An 18,568-nucleotide genomic window follows, 5' to 3' on the forward strand; every position below is an offset into this window, starting at 1 on the left:
GGGCACCGCAAGATTGAACCCAAAGCTAAGCACTTCTCCCATTGCAAGAAAGATCAATCTAGTAGGCCAAACTAAACTGATAATTCGAAGAGACTTGCAAAGATAACTTAATCACACATAAAAGAATTCAGAGGAGATTCAAATATTTCTCATAGATAAACTTGATCATAAACCCACAATTCATTGGATCTCGACAAACACACCGCAAAAAGAGTTACATCGAATAGATATCCAAGAAGATCAAGGAGAACTTTGTATTAAGATTCAAAGAGAGAGAAGAAGCCATCTAGCTAATAACTATGGACCCGAAGGTCTATGGTAAACTACTCACAACTCATCAAAGAGGCCTTGGAGATGATGTAGAGGCCCTCCATGGTCGATGTCGGTGTCAAAACCGGCGGATCTCCGGTAGGGGGTCCCGATCTGTGCGTCTAAGGCTAATGGTAACAGGAGGTAAGGGACACAATGTTTACCCAGGTTCGGTCCCTCTCGATGGAGGTAAAACCCTACTTCCTGCTTGATTGATATTGATGATATGAGTGTTACAAGAGTTGATCTACCACAAGATCGTAGAGGCTAAACCCTAGAAGCTAGCCTATGATGATTATGAATGTTGTGATTGTCCTCATACGGACTAAGCTCTCCGGTTTATATAGACACCGGAGAGGGCTAGGGTTTACATGGAGTCGGTTACAAGGAAGGAAATATAATATCTGAATCGCCAAGCTTGTCTTCCACGCAAAGGAGAGTCCCATCCGGACACGGGACAAAGTCTTGAGTCTTGTATCTTCATAGTCCAACAGTCCGGCCAAAGTATATAGTCCGGCTATCCGGATACCTCCTAATCCAGGACTCCCTCAGTAGCCCCTGAACCAGGCTTCAATGACGATGAGTCCGGTGCATAGTTTGTCTTCGACATTGCAAGGCGGGTTCCATCTTCGAATACTCCAAAGTAATTATTGAACACCTGAATCATGTCCGGATCTGCAAGACGATCTTCTCATACCACCGTAGATAGAATAATATTTCACAAGTGTAATCTGCTAACAACTTTAGACAATGTGACACGACACTACGGTCAGGTCATTATTCAAACCATTTTCCCACAGCCAGCCACAGCGCACATTGCGAGCAGTTCCTCGGCACATCTTGTCAAAGCAGAGATCATGTCCCCTTATCACGGGATTCCATCAATACGGGTATGGGTAACCCAACCGCGCCATCTATTGTGGCTCTTGGGAAATAAGTGACCCTCAACGGGCAAGTGGGGAGGCGCACTGCTTTCGTCGCCTCTATAAAGGGACAAGGGTTCCCCATTTTCACCCACGCCTTCTTCCTCCTTCGCTAATCCATTCTTGCATCCTCGAGCTCCAGTGCCCTAGACCACGCCTTCTCCGCATAGCCAAACATGTCCAGAGCAGGCAGCAAGTGGGTGGCCTCCACCGTGAAGGAGGAGCATATTGCGAAGCTTCGGGCGGCCGGATACTTGGCCGCAGACATCACGCACCGGCTACCGGACGCAGGGTAGATCATTCCAACTCCGTAACCCCACGAGAGGGTCGTGTTTCTCGCCCACTTCGTTCGTGGACTGGGATTTCCACTTCATCCCTTCGTCCGCGGGCTCATGTTCTACTACGGGCTAGATTTCCATGATCTAGCCCCAAATTTCATCCTCAACATCTCGGCGTTCATCGTGTGCGAGGCCTCCTCCGCATCAAGCCTCACTTCGGCTTGTGGCTACGAACCTTCTGCGTGAAGCCGAAGATCGTGAGCGGCCAGCAAGCGGAGTGCGGAGGATCCATGGTGGGCAAGATGCCTAATGTCACCTGGCTTGACGGCTCCTTCGTGGAGACCGTGAAAGGGTGGCAATCGGGGTGGTTCTACATCACCGAACCGCGCGGCGCCAATTGGGCGGCGGCCCCCGAATTCCGATCCGGAATCCCCATGCGGCTCACCTCCTGGGAGAAGAAGGGCCTGGCCTGGGGCGAGCCTACGGAGCTGACCGGACTTCAAAACTGTATCAAAAATATGATTGACAAGAACATCAAGCTTGTCAACATAGTCCAGGTCATGCCTGTCCGCCGAATTCTTTCGTGCCAAAGACGGGCTTTTAATCTGTGGGAGTTCATCCCGGCCGAACACCAGACACTTCGAGAGCTCTACGGCATCTATCTATCTATCTATCTATCTATACCTCTATACCTATACTAATTTGTGACTCCCTAGAAATTACCATGTTAATCAGTAATTAGGAGCCATTAATCTGGTGGGACCAAATTATTACGGTGTAGATCTCTCTTCAATCTCTCCCAAAAAGAAAATAAAATCTCATGGTTATCTCCCCCACGACTGAAATCTCTCAGGTGTAAAAAAACTCACGTACCTATCTCTCTCCCACAACCAAATCTATCTATCTATACCTAGGCTAACAAAAAAAGGATGCTAACTAACCACGTAATAGTCTTGCGAGACCGTCTCTCCTGATTATGTGCTCGACCTATACGTGGCGACGTACCACAAAGCCCGCCGCCGCCGCCGCCGCCAGTGCCATCCATCATCCGCAGGCACAACCCCATTGCCAACAGCATAAGATGTGTTGCAGCCAAGAAGTAGATTCCATCGCACAGGAGAAGGTCAGATTCATATCCATAGCATAAACATCATCACGTCATGGATGCACATGCATATGTGAATAGTGGCGTGAGTTGGGCGTATTTTGTAAATGTACATGTCCAAGTAGTAGTCTATGTTTGTAATCAATCCAGTGATTCTGCGTGCGTGTATTGTGTGTGCATCTTGCCAGAATCAAGCACTCTATGTTAGCTAGCTAGCAACCTTTACGTTGATGCATCCTTATTCGATTAATACAGTTGGAGTATGCTTTGTACAGGACTATGAGATTTTATCACAGAGGAACTGCCGCCGTCGACGTCGTCATCGGGCCTTGTCGGAGTATCAACGGGTTTGCGCTGCGTCCATGTCTCTGGGCATCAGGAGCTTCACATAAGTGCTAATTCCGTGGCTGGGATTTTCAATAACTTTTATACATCATCTGTAGTTGCACTATCATTAAATTTAGATTGCTTTATTACTAATGTTCAAGCATGCAAGATAATGCTTAGTTTAATACACCGGCAAGTGGTTGTCATTATTTCTGAACTTATTCCCTGCAGAGACTGTAGCAACAGATCAATAGCCTGCATGTTACTACTTCGATTCTGTTGTTTCCTAGAGACAATAGCTATGTAACCTAGCCGTCCTCTCTAACCTCATCTAGGAATTTGGTTTATTAGAGTTCAACCATGTCTTTCAAAAATCATATTTAAACATATTCCATTTATTTATCACACTGTTTATAGGCAATGTGGTCATACCTTTGTAGTTCAATTTGGAAGACAGTCACAGAACATTATTAGAACATTATTAGCTGGCAATAGCAGCACTGTTTTTTGTCCGGCCAGGACATCAATATGGCTGCTGCGAGCAGGCCGGTAGAGACCCAGAACAACAGTCTCCTACGGGACTCCACCTCCAATCATCGTCATGTGGTAGCTTGAGGTGCCCAAGTGTTAGGCCGTGGTGCAGCAGCTGGCGACGGCGTGTCTGGACGCCATGGGCAGACAGTGGCGTACATCCCATATAGATGTATGTTTTTCTCACTTTAGCTGGTTTATGATGAAATTGGGGATCATGTATCCTATGCATGCATGATAACTACGTACTGATTTTATGTACAGATGGTGTGTTGCACTGCTACTTTGTTGAAAAGACATTATCCATCAGTCCTTTTATTTTTTAGTTTCTTTCCCTTCTAATAATTGATTTGGTTGGTTTCTAGACTAAAGTATTTGAAGGCATGAATAATTGGTTAGAAGTATAGCATGTCTTGCGATCTAAGTTTCCAATTGTGTGTCAGATCAACATTCTGTAGGTGGCCGATTGCTATGTCTGCACGTATACATGCTAAATTATACAAGTTATCTTCCAGTGAAGAGACGATAAAAATAGAGGAATTTAAATCTACAGACACTAGCAACTTCCAGTTTTATATATGAGCTCATGGAGCTCTTTCAGATCAATCTGCAATATTTATTGTTCTGCTATGTCTAAAAGTATATCGAAATTTTGTCCCCCTCTGTTCTTTAAAGAGCATATTGGGCTAGGCATTAATTTGAACAAGCCTGCGATTGGAAATTTTACGTTATTCATATTTTCTAAATGCCTGCAGTTTTGTCCTATAATTTGTACTGCATATAATTAAGTTAGGCTTGAGCAGCAGTTTTTCCATATTTACAATTTAATTAGGTGTATGCAAAAATATGACATGATGTTATTAAGGCAGAGGCAACACATGGAGGACATCTTTGTGATAAGAAAAATCAAACTTATCTACCTATACATTTATTGTTTTGTTTTCATTATCTTCCTTAAAAATATACTAATAAGACCATATCAAGTGCAAACATTTTTGTCACAGCCTTCTTTTAGACAAAATAATATCAATCAAATCCCTCTTTAAATTTAAGAAATTCCTGACTTTTTTTCCTCACATGTAAATGTTTATGCTATCATTTAATTACAGAATACATTTATTTGCACGTTACACAAACAATACTAATGTGCGGGTCGTAATTATGAAACAATAAATGAAATACGCACTCATTTGTATTTTTGTTAACATACACACAAAAATATTAACTATAAAGTTTTATTATTTCAGCCAACTACATTAATATATTTTTCTGAAACTTAGAATGTAAACATCTACATTTGCAGTATACATGCAATATCATGACATTTGTTGCCATTTGTGTTTATACAGTGAATTTTGCAAGCACGCAAGATTTTGACTCACCTTTTTATGAGAGGAAACATAGTAACTTTTCGTAATGAAAACATATTTTCCCTTTTTCAGAATATAAGGTATGTTACAAAGAATAAGTTTGAGCTCTAGGAAAGGGAGAGAAATATTTTTTTGCCACTTTCGTAGTAACATGCATTCATGTATACGATATTTCCTTTCATTAAAATTGCCACGAGGAATAAAAGCAGAGATGAGTCATGTACTATACTCTACATGTGTGTATTCCTTCCACATATATTAATTGAAATATTTAATGAAGCTTCACACTTTACTGCAGCATCAACGACTTACATCACAAAATATTTTTATGCTTGCTATAGATTTGGTAGTTAGCACTGGATCATTGATCATGACTTCATTGCACCAAGGCATAATTCTTCACCTCATATTTATATATTAAATTATATATTCTATGAATTACGTGAGCTATAATTTATTTTGGAGAGTAATTTTGAAAGTTATATTTACATTCTCTTTTATCTCCCCTTCATGTACAAGTACTTAACTTCTAAAAAATATTGCATGTAGCAAAATGTTAATAGAAGTACAACGTATATACGTCTACCTAAAATAGGAAAGCCCGTGTGCATGCACGGGTTGACGACTAGTGACACTTAAGGACGCATTGAAGGTGCTGTTTGAGGGTACCGAAACACCTCCTCCCACGTCCGAGGACCGCGGACTCCACGCCAAGCGGTCCCCCCGTCTGGTGAGTTTTCTAACCATCACCAGGGGTAGCTTTCCCAGCATACTCATGGGAAGATGCTAAGTTATTGTGTGTACTTAATCAGAAGTACGTGGAGACGGCAAAGCGGATCGACTGTCCGGCTCTGCTGCCAAAAGGTCCGGCGAGAGCTCTCCTGATGGAGATGCTAGTCCCGGCTCCATACAAGGCGCCAGAAAAGAAGGCCGAGAAGAAGGCCCCTGGGACCAGGAAGGGTCTCCAGCGCAAGGCTGTACAGGACGCCTTGTCCGAAGATGACGAGGCACATTCCTCCCATGAAGGGGAGGAGGAGAAGGAGAAAGAGAGGGCCGCCCCATCCGAGGAGGCCGAAGGGTCTAAGAGGGCGGCCCAGGGGACCAGGAAGGGTCCCCGGCGCAAGGCCGTCATAGGCTCGTCGTCCGAGGACGACGAGGCTGATTCTTCCCGCGGAGGCGGGGACGATCACGAAGAAATGCCACCTCCCCGCACTGGGAGGAGAAGAAAAGGAAGGCCGCCCCAGACAGGGAGGCTAGGATGCCGAAGAAGGGAAAGGCGTCCCTTCCGGATTACTCCACCACGGCCGCCTACAACGAGGAGTGGCTGCCCAGGGGGAAGCCCCCAGTAAGATCGTAAGTATCCGTACTTCCATTGTATTTTAGTGCGACTTTGCTTTATAGTCTGTTATAACGCCGAACACGCATATGCAGTCCGCTAGGGCCCATTCTGAGGTATCTTCTTCGGATGGGTCTTTGAGCGATTCGGCGATGAATTCGCTCCCAACGGCCACTTCGCCTCGGCCTGCGGACGACAAAGAGGTGTTGTCCTAAAGGCTCCCTGAGCCAAGGGAGGCGATTCTGGAGACGCCTCAAGGCGAAACCCCAGACGCCGGTCTCACGGGGCGCAAGATCCCCGCAGACCATGCCGACGGGAGCCGCAACAAGTCAGGCTCCCAGCCGGACACTATACCGGAGCCTCCAAAGGCTCCGGATTCAGGCAGGCAGCCCCTCGCTAAGGAGGGCGAGCCATCCGTGCCGATGACTTCTGCTATGCCAGAGCCGTCGGATAGTCTGTTGAAAGCGCTTAGCGGCGCTTCCATGGACGAAGAGCACCGCACTCTTATGAGTGTGGTGATTCATAAGGTTCTGTCCGCCAAGAGCGGACTAACCAAAGCCTGCACCAGCCTCCTAACAGGCTTTGAGGTAAGTAAAAAGTGTGTGAAGTTATCACCTGATAGGTAGTAGCCCCTGATACTCTGTTTGTTGTTCGGAACGAAAAGCCAAACAGAGGGTCAATTATAATCCGCAGGAGTTTAATATTAGGTGTTCATGTGAATAAACAGGCTGCGCTGGTTGCCGCTGCTGCCCGCACGGTGGAAGTCTCCGGACTCAAGCGGGACTTGGAGCAGGCCCATGGGGAGCTTGGCCTCACGAAGAGGCAGCTCGAAGAGAACAAAGGTGAGTAATACCCCGTTGACATATCACAAAGGATAGAAAAAATTGGTGACCCTAAGAAAGTGTCATGATTTGGTAATAGGGGCCATGACCGAAGTGGCGTCCCTGAAGAAGGTGTTGTCCGAGGCCGAAGACAAGGCGGCCATGGAGCATATTGAGCGCGAAAAGCAGAATGCTAGGGTGGGCAAGGTACAGCAAGAGCTCCAGGAGCTCGGCAAGAAGTTCGAGTCCTTGGAGCGTGACTACAAGACGAAGGAGTCTGAGCTTGCGAAGGCCCTTGTAAGCATGAAAGGTGCCAAGGCCGAAGCCGAAAAGGCCCAGCAAGAAATCCAGGCGGCCAAGAAGATAGCGGCGGGTAAGACATTTTTAATGCAAAGCAAGCATGTGGAGGAGGCATTTCTTTTACTTACCCGAATTCGGAGCTCTCCAGGGGCATTCGCAGATCTGCCATGCAGTGTATCTGATGCTGCGGAGTTCTACCGCGCCGAGGAGGGGAGATCCACGGAGAAGCTGTTCTGGTCCCAGTATGCTGGAGCCGAACAGTCGATTCCTGTGAGTGACCAACTGAAGCAGTTGGTTGAACTCCACAGGGACGCTGAAGTGGCTATGAAAGATTTCATAGTCTGGTTGTGGCCTTGTGAGCCCTTGCCCGCCAGCAACTTCGGCCTGATAGAGCGGATGGTGAATGCCTGTCCGCGGCTGGAAGTCATCAAGCGGTTTGTCTACATTGAGGGTGCCCACAGAGCCTTTGCTCGTGCGAAGGTGCATTGGGGCTAGCTGGACGCGGAGAAGCTGGTGAAGGATGGACCGCCAGAGGGCAAGGCGCATCAGTATCCGGAAAAATATTATGATGGCATTATGAAAGGCGCTCGTCTCGTGGCCGATGAATGTACCAAGGACACGATCTTGGAGTGAATTCACTTCTGTCATTTTTGTAATATAAAGACGAAGTTACTTGCGCTATATAGCGCTGTTTGATTTAAAATATTACCTTCTGTGCGGCTGTTTATAAAATTCTGAAAGTAGGCCAGTCGTCGGCTTCCGCCCCCACGTAACTAGTACTGGGGTGTTCATGGAAAAGCCAGACACTCTTTATCCAAATATTTGGTCCCTAAAGGAGGTGTCTAGCGCAGCGAACAAGGCAATCAGACTATGCGGCTTTATAACTTTCACTTAGCCATAGAAGTCTACAATTTTAAATTTTGGCGAAGCCCCTAGAATTCGGAAGGCCGAATTGGGGCGCTATATACGCCTAAATCGGACGAGGCAGATTCCTCGCCTAAAGCGGAAGAATCTTTAAGGATTTTGAGACCTCTCGAACAGCGACCGGCTCTCGCCACATCATGCCGGTCAGTTTTTGGCTTTCTCTACTGAGGTGCTCTTTTGGAAGAACCGGGACACAATCGCAGTAGTTCTCCCTGCGCTACCTTAGCCGATATAACGGAACGTAAGGTACCAAAACAAGGGAGTCGGGCTAACCCAACTATTGACCCAAGACATGATTCGGAGCTGATGCATATAGTGCTATAAGTTCGCGGTGTCGCACTGCTGAAAGTGTTCGGACTTGTCTTGCCATATTACGGGGCGCCATCAGAAGCCCCTGGCAAACTAAACGTACCAAAGTGTACGGATGCAATAGTAAATAAACATTTATAGAAAAATTGTGCAGATAGGAATAATAAGCTGACGTTGTATATAATCTGCCATTGATGTATAATATGTTTAAGCGTATGTTTACAACGAACGCATTAAGCGGAGATAAATAGGACTATTTGACATGTCCTATCCAAGGGCAGGCCGCATACAGGTATATAAAACAGGTATTAACGATCGTGAATAGATTCCACCTGGGTATTCCCTTTGTGCGCGACGCCTTTTGCCTCCTTGGATTTCTCTCATGTGAAGGTCTGATAATCCGGCTCTTCTGGAGAGGCTGCCCGAAAGCGGGTTCCTGAAAGATAAAGGGGGTTATTAAAGTGTTTTGCGGCTGACCCACACTGTTGACTATGCCACTATTGCGCCTCCGCCTATGTCCATGGTATTTTGAGTGCGTAATTGTGTACGCGCGGCACGAATGCTGCCTTAATGGGGTTGGAGCGGAGGCCGTACTACTAGTCGCGCTCTTTGCGTGCCTGGTGATCCTGTTGCGGGGTACTTCGGACTCGCTTGACGGTGTTCGGAGTTGTTGTTGCCGGATTGGTGGTTTGCCTGGGGAAGCTGCTTTGTACTTCTACCATGAGGGCTGCAGTGTGCTCTTCTGTACAGAGAGAGCGGTCCATGTTTCCATTGACTGTTATGACCCCGCGAGGTCCTGGCATCTTGAGCTTAAGGTATGCATAGTGTGGCACCGCATTGAATCGAGCGAATGCGGTTCGTCCGAGCAGTGCGTGATAACCACTGCGGAAAGGGACGATGTCGAAGATTAACTCCTCGCTTCGGAAGTTATCCGGAGATCCGAAGACCACCTCAAGCGTTATAGAGCCCGTGCAGCGGGCCTCCACCCCTGGAATTACACCTTTAAAGGTAGTTTTGGTGGGCTTGATCCTTGTAGGGTTGGTGCCCATTTTGTGCACTGTGTCCTGATAAAGCAGGTTCAGGCTGCTACCTCTGTCCATAAGGACTCGTGTGAGGTGAAATCCGTCAATGATTAGGTCGAGAACCAATGCGGCTGAACCGCCGTGAAGGATGCTGGTAGGGTGATCCCTACGATCAAAGGTGATCGGGCAGGCTGACCATGGGTTGAATTTCGGGGCGACTGGCTCCATCGCATAGACGTCCCTCAGTACTCGCTTTCATTCCCGTTTCGGAATGTGGGTAGCGTAGATCATGTTGACCTTTTTCACCTGGGGAGGGAATTTCTTTTGTCCCCCTATGTTTGGACGCCAGGGCTCATCGTCATCGTCGTTGTGTAGCCCCTTGTCCTTGTTCTCGGCATTTATCTTGCTGGCCTGCTTGAAAACCCAGCAGTCTCTATTAGTGTGATTTGCTGGCTTATCCGGGGTGCCGTGAATTTGGCATGAGCGGTCAAGTATGCGGTCCAGACTGGATGGTCCCTGATTGTTTCTTTTGAATGGCTTTTTCCACTCACCGGATTTTGAGCCACTGAATCCGGCATTGACTGCCGTGTCTTCAGTGTTATCGCCATTGTTCTGACGCTTATGTCTGTTACGTCGTGGCTTGCCGTTAATGTCGCGGACGTCTGAAGTGCCTGAGTTTATTGGCGTGGTGCTGCTGCGAGCCAACCAGCTATCCTCGCCTGCGCAAAAGCGTGTCATGAGTGTCGTGAGGGCCGCCATGGATTTTGGTTTTTCCTGGCCGAGGTGCCGGGCAAGCCACTCGTCGCGGATATTATGCTTAAAGGCTGCCAGGGCCTCGGCATCCGGACAGTCGACAATTTGGTTCTTTTTAGTTAGGAACCAAGTCCACAATTTTCTGGCTGACTCTCCGGGCTGTTGGATAATGTGGCTCAAGTCACCAGCATTCGGTGGTCGCACGTATGTGCCCTGGAAGTTGTCGAGGAAAGCGTCCTCCAAGTTTTCCCAACTGCCAATGGAATTTGCCAGCAAGCTATTTAGCCAGTGTCTGGCTGGTCCTTTGAGCTTAAGGGGAAGATACTCGATGGCGTGTAGATCGTCTCCACGGGCCATGTGAATGTGGAGAAGGAAATCTTCGATCCATACTGCGGGGTCTGTTGTGCCATCGTATGATTCAATGTTCACGGGTTTAAACCCTTTTGGGAATTCATGATCCATTACTTCATCTGTGAAGCAGAGGGGGTGTGCGGCGCCTCTGTGCCGAGCTATGTCGCGACGTAATCCGACTAAGTCTTGTTGGTTGTGTTCGGCCCGGCCGGATTTACTGTTAGTGTATCCGGTATGACGGTCATCGTCATGTGCTGTGGCGCGCCCCCATGATCCGTAGATCGATCTTGGTTGTCCTGCGTTGTTTTCCAATTTGTCTCGCAGGTCCTACGTATTGCCCCGGGCCGAAGTAAACTGGCGTGGGGGTGCGGGCTGGTATCCCGGCTGATATGTCGTTTTATCCCGGCCACGAGGTGGCCGGTCAGCCGTGTGGCGCTCGAGTCCATATTCCTCGATTGCCAGGACTTCTGTCCATCTATTTGTGAGCAGGTCTTGATCAGCTTGGAGCTGCTGCTGCTTCTTTTTCAGGCTCCTCGCAGTGGCCATAAGCTGGCACTTGAAGCGCTCCTGCTCCACGGGGTCCTCGGGCACGCCGAACTCGTCGTCGCTGAGGCTAATCTCTTCTTCGGAGAGGGGCATGTAGTTGTCCTCCTCCGGATACCCGTCTGTCGCCTGTTCGTCTGGGCTGACCTGCCCATCTTCCTGCTCGGCCTGCTCGAAGGCAGGCTGATCGGGGTTGTATTCATCTTCGGCACCGTCCGGATTGTTTTCGTCTCCGGTGCCGGTATTGCTGTGGCGGGGCTTGGAGCGGCGCTGGCGACGCCCATGCTTTGCTTTCTTCTTTGAGGGGTTATCCTCAATTGCCTCATCGCCATTGGTTTCTTTCGGAGTGTCCACCATATATATGTCATAGGAAGAGGTGGTTGTCCACCGCCCCGTGGGTGGTGGTTCCTATTCTTCTCCTACATCGTCATCCAAACCGCCGATGTCTTCGGAGTCGCGGTCAAGCACGTCGGTCAAATCATCGACCGTGGCTATGAAGTGGGTGGTGGGTGGGCAACGAATTCCCTCGTCGTCGGCTTCCCATTCGAGCCGGACATAGTTAGGCCAAGAGTCTCCTGACAAAGAGAGAGATTTTAACCATTTTAGCATGTCGCCAAAGGGCGAGTGCTGGAACATATCCGCAGTGGTGAACTCCATTAACGGTTCCCAACCAAGTTCGGCGGGCTCGGAGGTGCGTGGACTGGAACCTGCAGCCGGATACGAGTCTGGGGGTCCAGTGTCACATGCTTCCTTGGGGGTGAAGTCTGTGTTCGGCTCTACCATTGATGGGTGTGCGGCCTCCGGAGCCGGGTCCATCCACCCGTCCCCAGGCGGCGCAATCTGCCCCGGATTTAGGTCTGGGACTCCTGCAAGGGCGATATCCCGAGCACTGTCTGACACCAGGTCTAAGCCGTGCACATCGTGACTGTCCGGCGCTCCTGGCGTAGGCCCGAATCCGTTGAAGATCAAGTCTCTGCGGATATCGGCCGTGTAGTTTAGGTTTCCGAACCTGACCTGATGGCAAGGGGCGTAGCTATCGATCTGCTCCAGATGGCCAAGCGAATTGGTCCGCAGTACGAAGCCGCCGAACACGAAGATCTGTCTGGGGGAGAAAGTCTCACCCTGGACCGCGTTGTTTATGATTGAAGGAGCCATCGAGCCTTGCAGCGACGACACATAGGAACTCTCAAAGAAAGCACCAATGTCGGTGTCAAAACCGGCGGATCTCGGGTAGGCGGTCCCGATCTGTGCGTCTAAGGCTAATGGTACCAGGAGGTAAGGGACACAATGTTTACCCAGGTTCGGGCCCTCTCGATGGAGGTAAAACCCTACTTCCTGCTTGATTGATATTGATGATATGAGTGTTACAAGAGTTAATCTACCACGAGATCATAGAGGCTAAACCCTAGAAGCTAGCCTATGATGATTATGAATGTTGTGATCGTCCTCATACGGACTAAGCTCTCCGGTTTATATAGACATCGGAGAGGGCTAGGGTTTACATGGAGTCGGTTACAAGGAAGGAAATATAATATCCGAATCACCAAGCTTGTCTTCCACGCAAAGAAGAGTCCCATCCGGACACGGGACGAAGTCTTGAGTCTTGTATCTTCATAGTCCAACAGTCCGGCCAAAGCATATAGTCCGGCTGTCCGGATACCCCCTAATCCAGGACTCGCTCAGTCGATTCCCCCTCCGGCGGAGCGCCGGCGAAGGCTCCAAGATGGGATCTCGCGGATACAGAAGGTTACAACGGTGGAAATAGTTTTTCGTGGTGCTCCCGGATGTTTTCGGGGTCCATGGATATATATAGGAGGAAGAAGTAGGTCGGTGGACGCTCGAGGGGACCACGAGAGTGGGGGGCGTGCCCACCTGTAGGGGGCGCGCCGGGCACCCTCGTGGCCTCCTCGCTTGTTTCTTGACTTCCACTCCAACTCCTATGGATTGTGTTTGTTCCAAAAGATTGCTCCCGAAGGTTTCATTCCGTTTGGACTCCGTTTGATATTCCTTTTCTTCGAGACACTAAAATAGGCAAAAAAAAAAGAGCAATTCGGGCTGGGCCTCCGGTTAGTAGGTTAGTCCCAAAAATGATATAAAAGTGTAGAGTAAAGCCCATAAACATCCGAAACGGGTAATATAATAGCATGGAACAATCAAAAATTATAGATACGTTGGAGGCGTATCACCCATTTGCACTTAAACAAAGGGACCTTAAAATCATGTCATCAGTCAAGTTCCCATATGTCCACTATGTAACCATAATATGTGTCATTTCCCCTCTTGGTTGTTGCATCAAAGCGGACACCGCTATTTTGGTTGGTGCTCTTTTGATGTTGGGCGATCGTGTAAAATGTATTCCCATTTATCTCGTATCCTTTGTAAGTCAATACAGTCGAAGATGGTCCCGTGGACAAAGAGTACAGCTCATCGCAAATAGTGTTGTCAGCTCTGAGACGTGTTTCCAACCAACTGCTGAAACTCCTGATGTGTTCACATGTAATCCAGTCATCACACTGCTCCGGGTGTTTGGAGCGCAGACTGTTCTTGTGTTCATCGACATACAGGGTCACCAAGCTAGAGTTCTATAGAACTGTGTAGTGTGCTTGAGACCAAGAATGCCCGTCCCTGCATATTATTGAGTCCCCTCCAAGCGTGCCTTTTCCAGTCAGTCTCCCCTCACACTGCGATTTAGGGAGACCAATCTTCTTAAGGCCAGGAATGAAGTCAACACAAAACCCAATGACATGCTCTGTTTGATGGCCCATGGAGATGCTTCCTTCTGGCCTAGCGTGGTTATGGACATATTTCTTTAGGAATCCCATGAACCTCTCAAAGGGGAACATATTGTGTAGAAATATGAGGCCCAGAATGACAATCTCGTCGACTAGATGAACTAGGACATGCGTCATGCTATTGAAGAAGGATGGTGGGAACACCTGCTCGAAACTAACAAGACATTGCGCCACATCACTCATTAGCCTTGGTATGATTTCTGGATCGATCACCTTCTGAGAGATTGCATTGAGGAATGCACATAGCTTCACAATGGCTAATTGGATGATTTCCGGTAGAAGCCCCCTCAATGCAACCGGAAGCAGTTGCATCATAATCATGTGGCAGTCATGAGACTTTAGGTTCTAGAACTTTTTCTCTGGCATATTTATTATTCCCTTTATATTCGACGAGAAGCCAGACAGGGCCTTCATACAGAGCAGGCATTCAAAGAAGAGCGTAGCTGGCAGGACCTTCATACTGCTTTGGAGGCAAGCCGTCTTTTTCGTGCAAACATTGCAGGTCCTCCCGTGCCTCTGCTGTATCTTTTGTCTTCACATACATGCCCAAGAAGCCTAGCAGGTTCATGCAAAGGTTCCTCGTCACGTGCATCACGTGGATCGAAGAGCGGACCTCTAGGTCTTTCCAGTAGGGTAGGTCCCAAAATATAGATTTCTTCTTCCACATGGGTGCGTGTCCCTCAGTGTCATTCAGAACAGATAGTCTGCCGGGACCCTTTCCGAAGATTACTTTTAAATCATTGACCATAGCAAGTACATGATCACCGGTACGCATGGCGGGCTTCTTCCGGTGATCTGCCTCGCCTTTGAAATGCTTGCCTTTCTTTCGACATTGATGGTTGGTCGGAAGAAATCGACGATAGCCCAGGTACACATTCTTCCTGCATTTGTCCAGGTATATACTTTCGATGTCAGCTAAACAGTGCGTGCATGCGTGTTATCCCTTGTTTGTCTGTCCTGAAAGGTTACTGAGAGCGGGCCAATCGTTGATGGTTACAAACAGCAACGCGTGCAGGTTAAATTCCTCCTGTTTGTGCTCATCTCACACATGTATGTCGTTTCCATTCCACAGCTGTAAAAGTTCTTCAACTAATGGCCTTAGGTACACATCATTGTCGTTGCCGGGTTGCTTAGGGCATTGGATGAGAACTGGCATCATAATGAACTTCCGCTTCATGCACATCCAAGGAGGAAGGTTATACATACATAGAGTCACGGGCCAGGTGCTGTGATTGCTGTTCTGCTCCCCAAAAGGATTAATGCCATCCGCGCTTAAACCAAACCATACGTTCCTTGGGTCACCTGCAAACTCAGCCCAGTACTTTCTCTCAATTTTTCTCCACTGCGACCCATCAGCGGGTGCTCTCAACTTCCCATCTTTCTTACGGTCCTCTTTGTGCCATCGCATCAACTTGGCATGCTATTCGTTTCTAAACATACGTTTCAACTGTGGTATTATAGGAGCATACCACATCACCTTCGCAGGAACCCTCTTCCTGGGGGGCTCGCCGTCAACATCACCAGGGTCATCTCGTCTGATCTTATACCGCAATGCTCCGCATACTGGTCATGCATTCAAATCCTCGTACACACCACGATAGAGGATGCAGTCATTAGGGCATGCATGTATCTTCTGCACCTCCAATCCTAGAGGGCATATGACCTTCTTTGTTGCGTACGTACTGTCGGGCAATTCGTTATCCTTTGGAAGCTTCTTCTTCAACATTTTCAGCGGCTTCTCAAATCCTTTGTCAGGCACAGCATTATCTGCCTTCCACTGCAGAAATTCCAGTACGGTACCGAGCTTTGTGTTGCGATCTTCGCAATTGGGGTACAACCCTTTCTTGTGATCCTCTAACATGCAATCGAACTTCAGCTTCTCCTTTTCACTTTCGCACTATCTCCTTGCATCAACAATGACCCGACGGAGATCATCATCGGGCACAATATCGTCTGTTTCCTCTTGATCTTCAGCAGCTTCCCCCATTGCAGCATCACCGTATTTTGGGGGCACATAGTTGTCATCCTCCTCTTCTTCTTCACTGTCTTCCATCATAACCCCTATTTCTCCGTGCTTGGCCCAAATATTATAATGTGGCATGAAACCCTTATAAAGCAGGTGGGTGTGAAGGATTTTCCAGTCAGAGTAAGACTTTGTATTCCCACATTTAGGGCATGGACAACACATAAAACCATTCTGCTTGTTTGCCTCAGCCACTTCGAGAAAATTGTGCACGCCTTTGACGTACTCGTAGGTGTGTCTATCACCATACATCCATTTCCGGTTCATCTGCATGCATTATATATTATTAAGTGTGTTAAAAACCATTACAAAACATCATGCATAGATAAGTGACCAAATTAATAGAAGATCATCATCACATTAAAACCAAAGTACATACATAGTTCTCATTGAACAACATATAGCTCTCCAAAGCATCTAATAAAACCATACATTGAAACTATGTAAAACATTCCAATGCAACAACAAGTGCGATCATAATCGCAACCAAGGTACCAATTGATCCAACGGCATAATGATACCAAGCCTCGGTGTTAATGGCATATTTTCTAATCTTTTTAATCTTCAAACGCATTGCGTCCATCTTGACCTTGTGATCATCGACGACATCCGCAAGATGCAACTCCAATATCATCTTCTCCTCCTCAAATTTTTTTCCTTCAAGTAATTGTTTTCTTCTTCAACTAAATTTAACCTCTCGACAATAGGGTCGGTTGGAATTTCCGATTCACATACCTCCTAGATAAATAAAATCTACGTCACGTTGGTCGGCATAATTGTCATAAACAATAAATGAACCAAATAGTTATAAAAGATAATATATACCACATCGGAATCATAGATAGGACGAGGGCCGACGGGGAAGGATACCAAAACCATCGCACTATATAATAACAAGCAATAAAAAAAGTAAGAAAATTACACAAGTATCTATCTAAAGTAAGATTTTTTTAATTTCAGAAAGAAGATAAAAACAAGAGGCTCACCACGGTGGTGCAGACGACGAAATCGGCGCGGGCAATCGACGGCGGTGAAGACAGGGACGGGACGGGACGGACCGCTAAACCTAGACAAATCTTGAGGAAAATGGAGCTTTGAGGTCGAGCTTTGAGAGGAGAAAGCTTAACCAGTGTGGCTCGGGCATTTCATCGAACACCTCATATGCATAGGAGGTGAGCTAGAGCACCATAAAGCTCTCCCCTCGCTGGCCAGAAAAAACAGAGCAGTGTGGAGTGCTCTGCTTGCCGGCGAGGGGGTATATATAGCCACCTCATTGGTCCCGGTTCGTGGCTGGAACCGGGACTAAAGGCCACCCTTCTGTCCCGGTTCCAGCCACGAACCGAGACCAATGGCTGTGGGCCAGGAGCGAGGACCATTGGTCCCGGTTCGTGCCTTGAATCAGGACAAATGGGTCCAGACGAACCGGGACAAATGCCCCACGGGGCCCGGCTGGCCCCCTGGGCGCACGAACCGGGACTATGCCCCCCATGGGTCCTAGTTCGTGACTAAACCGGGACTAATGGGCTGGCCAGGCCCCAACCAAAGCCCTGTTTTCTACTAGTGACATGTGTGGATACATAGACAAAGCCCTGTTTTCTACTAGTAAGTATCTACTAGACTAGCTCGTTAATCAAAGATAGTTAAGTTTCCTAACCATAGACATGTGTTGTCATTTGATAAACGGGGCCACATCATTAGGAGAATGATGTGATGTACAAGACCCATCCGTTAACTTAGCATTATGATCGTTCAGTTTTATTTATATTGCTTTCTTCATGACTTGTACATATTCCTTTGACTATGAGATTATGCAACTCCCGGATACCGGAGGAATACCTTGTGTGCTATCAAACGTCACAACGTAACAGGGTGATTATAAAGATGCTCTACAGGTATCTCAAGGTGTTTGTTGGGTTCGCATAGATTGAGATTAGGATTTGTCACTCCGAGTATCAAAGAGGTATCTCTGGGCCCTATCGGTAATGCACATCATGATAAGCCTTACAAGCAATGTTACTAATGAGTTAGTTGCGGGATGATGCATTACGGAATGAGTAAAGGGATTTGCCGGTGACGAGATTGAACTAGGTATGAAGATACCGACGATCGAATCCCGGGCAAGTAACATAGCGATGACAAAGGGAATAACGTATGATGTCATTAGGTTTGACCGATAAAGATCTTCGTAGAATATGTAGGAACCAATATGAGCATCGAGGTTCCGCTATTGGTTATTGACAGGAGAGGTGTCTCTGTCATGTCTACATAGTTCTCAAATCCGTAGGGTCCGCACGCTTAACTTTCGATGACGATTTTGTATTATATGAGTTATGTGATTTGGTGACCGAATGTTGTTTAGAGTCCCGAATGAGATCAGGACATGACGAGGAGTCTCTAAATGGTCGATAGGTAAAGAGTCATATATAGGGCGATAGTATTCGGACACCGGAAGTGTTCTGGGGGTACCGGGTACGTATCGGGTCCCGGAAGGGGTTTCGGGCAACCCCCGGCAAGCTATATGGGCCTAATGGGCCAAGAGGGTAAACACACC

Source organism: Triticum dicoccoides, chromosome 2B, assembly GCF_002162155.2.
Source record: "Triticum dicoccoides isolate Atlit2015 ecotype Zavitan chromosome 2B, WEW_v2.0, whole genome shotgun sequence".
In the NCBI taxonomy this organism is placed as follows: domain Eukaryota; kingdom Viridiplantae; phylum Streptophyta; class Magnoliopsida; order Poales; family Poaceae; genus Triticum; species Triticum dicoccoides.